At 46.6% G+C, this 5,897-nt stretch overlaps 1 non-coding gene across 1 annotated transcript; it reads right to left on the reverse strand.

The window, feature by feature from the left end:
• Positions 1–1,051: 1,051 nt before the first annotated feature.
• LOC136599538 (U2 spliceosomal RNA) lies at positions 1,052–1,238 on the reverse strand. Its single transcript, XR_010789086.1, has one exon. It is a non-coding gene; the product is annotated as a U2 spliceosomal RNA (small nuclear RNA).
• Positions 1,239–5,897: the final 4,659 nt, after the last annotated feature.

Consider the following 5,897-nt stretch of genomic DNA (forward strand, 5'->3'; position numbering starts at 1 on the left):
GTTCCGTTCTTCCATGGTGAGGAATAGGCAGGGAGGTTCCGTTTTTGCCAGCTGGGGAATGCTTATAGGCAAGGCCTTATCCCTGGTGGTGCATGTAACGTTAGACCACGTTTCAGCATTCAGTCAGTCAGTGGCTGACAAACGAGCTCCATGCAAGTTTACATTAAACAGACACATTTCTTTCTTTACTGTATTGACTGCGGTCTGTAATCGAGCGGTTGAACTGTTTCTGTGTCCATGCATTGAATAAAGCAATACATCCTTGTAAAGTAGACGTCCGTTCGTTGGAGTTCTTTGCTCCCCGAGTGTTGCTCCATCTCTAAACGTTGGCCTGGATCTTCATGGACGAATACTGCCCATCCCACGTGGAGCGTGTATCTCAGCCCGCGTGGAGTGCTGCAGTCCAATGAGGTATTCCGTGCTACATAGCAAGCCTTGGGCCTGTGTGATTGGGGGTCCGCTGCTGTCTGTCCACTCTGAAGCGCGCATCCGGGGCCGGCCGCTTTTCGACTACCAGCGACTGCAGGTCACACACACAGGCTGGTTGGAATGGCCTAGCATTATCCTGATCTGGAGGTGTAACTTGAAGCTGCGGGGCCCGAGTACAAAGTCTGGAACTGGGCCCCCAAACTATAAAGCTTCATTGATAGCATTGGTTTACAATGTGGGGAAGAGAGACTTTATGGGCCCCCTGGGGCTCCGGGCCCCCTGCACATACACCCATGACCCGAATACGTGAAGCATACAGACGCAGGCTGCCAGGATACGCTGTGCCTGCCCGATGTTTCCAACTTGGCTATTAGCGCAGCGGTAGGTACGAACTATAGAGTGCGGCTGCCATATGAACTGGTGTGTGTGTTGTTTTGCTTCCAGTTGTACCTGTGCTGTGCACACTCTGGCAGACGCAGCTGCTCAGTGGATACAATGTTGCGAGCAGACGGGCTGAGTGTCAATCAAAGTGCTTGGGTGGTGGTAGCAGCAGCCGCCACAGCTGCGCTGCACCTCTTGCTCGTCAGTTTTGTTTTTCTGCTTTTGGAAACTGCTGTAGGAAAGGGGGTGCACCGGTCCTGGAGGTACTGCAATACCAGGTCAATGCGTGGAGTGGACAGAGCAAGCTCTTTTTCCAGCTCCCTGTTCTAAAAATCCATTTAATATATGGTCCCCAGATAGGGGACGTATCAGATATTAAACTGATAAGAACAGATTTTTTTTTTAAGTTGACAAACCCCGAGGGGTATTTTTATTTTAACAACAAATTTCAGACATAGTAAAAATGCTCATATAGTACATTAAAACACATTGTGTAACATATTAAAACATACCATATAAAACATTTTAAAACTTGTCTACATATATTTACATGTTGTTAAAAATCCACATTAAAATCACATAAAAGGGCGCTTGGTGGCACTATATGATGGAGCTCCATTCCCCGATCAGCCATTTTCTCGATAAAATAGGAAAGTTTTTCCTGTCCACAATATAATATTCATATAATTCGTTAAGAGCAATGGATAAAATATCTTTAACCGATAAAACCTCATGCTTAAAAACTAAAATATTTCTGGATTTCCACAGAGCTGCCTTCACTGAGTTGACCATCTTCCATGCCATAATTCTCTCAGTCCGTGTGGGGCATTCCAGACATCCGTATAATACTCCTTCCAGTGTTAGCTTTTTTAGTCTTGTTATTTTCTTAAGCAACGGTAAAAACTGAGTCCATATCCTCTTTGTTAAAAAGCAAGTCCATATCAGGTGGGTCGTCGTCTCTTCTTCTGTACATCCGGGTCTTGGGCATGCGGCGGTGTTGGTCAGTCCTCTACGATGCTGGAATGCCCGGCATGGAAGACAGTCGTGTATGCAGCTCCAGGCCAGATCCTTCTGTGGGTTAAAAATATGATTATTAACAAGTCTCCAGGTGTCCTTTGTTTTGCGCTCATTAAAATTGCTGACTTGAACATAAAAACCACTTTCCTTAAAACTCTTTATCATTAATTTAGAATTCATTAAAACCTGTGCACTTTTCCCAGTAAGATCATATAAAACCACAATTTTCTCTAAAATCGCATAGTCTTTGGACAGATTAAAAGAATAAGGGGAGTTTAAAACCGTTTTGAACCATCCGTTCCGCCTCATAAAATAACCTGTGTTGTAGCGTAAAAAGTAAGACCATGCGTGGTTTTTAAAAAGTGCGCCCAGGCACATGCTAAAATACTTTATATATAAAAAGGCTTTCAGATCGGGGAAGTCTTTACCGCCCATTATTTTTGGCTTCATTACTATTTCTCTTTTTAGTTTTTCCATTTTGGAGCTCCAGAAGAAGGTAAAAACAGCTTTTACGATTTTGTTAAAAACTCTACCAGGAGGGGGGAACACTAGGCTTAGATACAATAAAATCGGTAAAATCACCATTTTTATGATTAAAACCCTCCCCTCCATGGTCAACCTTCTCATATTCCACATACATATTTTCTTGTTTATCTTTTGTGCCACCAAGTCCCAGCTGTTAAGACCTCTGTTGTCCTCGTTGAAGGAGACCCCTAAAATCTGCACCGAGTCGGACACAGGAATGGGGACATCTGACAATGGCAGGTCCCCGATGTTTAAAATACTACTTTTGTTAAAATTTACCTTAAAACCCGAGGCGCAGCAATAAAACTCTATTTGTCTGGTTGCTCTCTGGATCGACAGGGTGTCCCTTCCAAGAATTGCCACATCGTCCATGTACCCCACTACTTTGGCCTCGATCCCCCCCCCACCGGGCAGGGGGATCCCACGGATCAGCTTGTCCCGTCTTATGGTGCATAGGAGAGGCTCTAGTGTGCAGATAAAAAGTAGTGGGGACAAGGGACACCCCTGCTTCACCCCGGACTTTAAAAGCACTTCCTGTGTCCTAAAACCATTGACTAAAATTCTACTCGTGCAGTTATTGTAAAACGCTTTTAAAGACAATAAAAAACCTTCCGGTATACCCATTCTCTCTAAAACCTTAAAAAGATAAAAGTGTGACACACGGTCAAAGGCTTTTTCAAAGTCTATAGTTAAAACCGCCATTTTCCCGTTCCTGGACTTTGTGTCACTAATACAATCTTTTAAGAGGTTAAGATTCTCCCATATGCTCCTCCCGGGCACCCCACAGACCTGGTTGGGGTGTACAACTTTGCTTATTACGGTCTTGAGTCTATTTGCGCATATTTTGGCCATTATCTTGTAGTCACTGTTCAGAAGGGTGATCGGTCTCCAGTTTTTGATATCAGTTTTGTCTCCTTTCTTGTATAAAAGAGACACGTCACCCTTCTTCCAGGACCCCGGGAGGGCTTTCGACATAAAAACCTCAGTAAAAAGGGAGAAAAGGTCATCCTTAAAAATACCAAAAAAGGTGACATAAAACTCTATGGGTATACCATCGGGCCCAGGCACCTTACCTGGTTTAAAACTCTTAATAGTGTCTAAAATCTCCTGTTCTGTGATGCCCCGTGATAAAATCTCACGAGAACCAGGATCTAAAACGTCAGTGATCTCCTTCAACGAGTCGTTCATAAAATCACTGTCAACAGTTTTTGTATTAAAAAGATCCGCATAAAACTCATACACTTTCTTTAAAATACCCTGTATGTCCTTGGTGCCATCGAGATCATCGAGGACTGTCCGCTTGTCTCGTATTTTCTTAAAGAAGTACCTGGAGCAGGTCTCGTTCTCCTCCAGATGTTTCACTTTCGAACGGAATATGATCTCTTTTCCTCTCTGCTCCAGGCACCGGGCGATCTCTTTCTTCACCTCGATGATCTCGTGGTCCACCTCTATATCATGTTCACGGAACTTATACAGGGTCTGCAGGCGAGTATTCAGATTAGAATAAAATGTGCGTTTTGCTTTAGCCTTGGCGATCCCAACCTTGATAAAAAATGATTTGAATTTTTGTTTCATCTTCTCCCACCACTGGCTGGTGGGAGTGTTGGGATCTTTCACTCGCCTGCAGTTTCTATAAAAAGTGATAAAATCAGATAAAATCTGCGGATCTTCTAAAAGGGACACGTTAAACTTCCAGGCATTCTTACCAGCTTTTCTCTTAAAAACGGTATCAACTTTAAAATATAAAAGCTTGTGATCAGAAAACACGTTAGTAAAAGAATCACATCTAAAAGGCAGTACTTGATAAGAACAGAACATAAAATCTATCCTGGAGCTGCAGATCTTGTTGCTCCAGGTGACGCCGGCTTCCTCTGATGCATTGGGGTTGCATGTTTTAAAAGCATCAGTAAGTTTGGCGTCTAAAATCACGTTGTTTAGTATAGCAGAGGTCTTGTCATAATTTCTACTTACTGAGCTGGAAAGCCGGCGTTCCCCCTTTAAAATGCAATTAAAATCCCCCGCTAAAATAAGAGGATCAGAATCGCTAATAAAAAGGGGTAAAATCTCTAGCATTTCTGCACGTTCGTTCTTATCTGCTGATCCGTAAAAGTTTAAAAACTGCCATTTTATACCATTAATAAAAGCTTTGACCAATAAAATTCTGCCTGGTAAAATTTCGTTAATAGTATCAATTAAAACGTTCCCTTTAAAAAGAATGGCGACCCCCGCCGATCTGGTCTCGTTAGAGCCGGACCAGACCGACGGTCCATGTACCCAGTCCTCTTGGTATTTTTTATACTGGGCCCTATGCGGGATCCCGCACTCCTGCAGGAAGAAAACGGAGGCAGCAAAAATTGTCAGATAGCTGAAGAGGGCGACCCTCCTCACGTGGCTCTCGATGCTTCTGACATTAAAAGTGAGTCCCGATAGAGCAGCCATTGGAGACTAGGTGATAACGAGGGTCTTCTCTTAGAAGTCTCCGGGCAAGCCAAAGACCTCGCTGGCACTCTCGCACCCCCCCGCATCCGAATCCATCGTAAGCGGGGATGCTGGAGAGGAACCTACCTCACTAAGTGGACCCCCTACGGTGCCCGAGAGAGGGATCTGCGTGAGATCCCATATCGCCTGTATTCCCTCCGGAATCTCCAAGGGGGCTAGCAGGCCAGCTCCCGTCTCCATCTCTTCCCCTTCTGTCGGGGTGGGTACTCGGCTCGTTCCTGATCCACCGTTCTCGGAGGTGGCTCCCCCCGCCCCCTCCTGCCGGGGAGGGGGAGGGGCCCTCTGTGATGACACCGCAGGGGGTACTTTCTCCGGGTCCTCCGGCTCCGCCGGGATCTCCGGAGTTCCCCCCTGCACCACCTCCGAGTATGACCTTCCGCCCGAGCCTTTCCTCCTTTTGTTTGCTGCTGCTGCCGCCGTGCCCCCCGGGTCCTCCGCCTCAGGCACCGCTTGAGCGGGCATCTTGGGAGGGTCCGGACCGGCTTCCTTGGCCCTACTACCTCCACCGGTTTCCCGGGAGGGAGAGCCTGTCCGCCGGTCACTCACCCTCCGCTTGATGTTCCGCTGCTCTAAACCGTCCTTCTTGGGGGGTCCACTGGAGACCTCCATCTCCTCAGGTTCCTCTCCCTGGGGGGGTGTTGTTCGGTTCTCTGGCTGCCCTGGCCGCTCCTCGGGTCTGGGTCGCCCTTGCTGCTCCGCTTTCTGTGCTCTGTGGGGACAAGACGAGTAGAGGTGACCAACACCGCCGCAAAAAAAGCACCCTTTTCCTTTCTTACATTGACTCGTTTCATGGTCTGTGCCCCCACATTTCTTACATGTACTTGCGCAATTTTCTTTTTGGTGACCGTATTGTGAGCAGATCCTGCAGAAGTCAGGCATTCCCGCAAAGTACAGGTCGCCATTCACTTTCCCCAATTTAAAACGCGCGGGCGGTAAGATCACTCCCCCGGGCCAACTGGGGTCACTTACACACGTGGCCTGGAATCGCCACTTCGAGGTCCAAATACCAAACTCGTTCATAATCTTTCCCATACATCTGACCGATT

The sequence above is a fragment of the Eleutherodactylus coqui genome, unplaced genomic scaffold (assembly GCF_035609145.1).
Source record: "Eleutherodactylus coqui strain aEleCoq1 unplaced genomic scaffold, aEleCoq1.hap1 HAP1_SCAFFOLD_101, whole genome shotgun sequence".
Classification (NCBI taxonomy): Eukaryota; Metazoa; Chordata; class Amphibia; order Anura; family Eleutherodactylidae; genus Eleutherodactylus; species Eleutherodactylus coqui.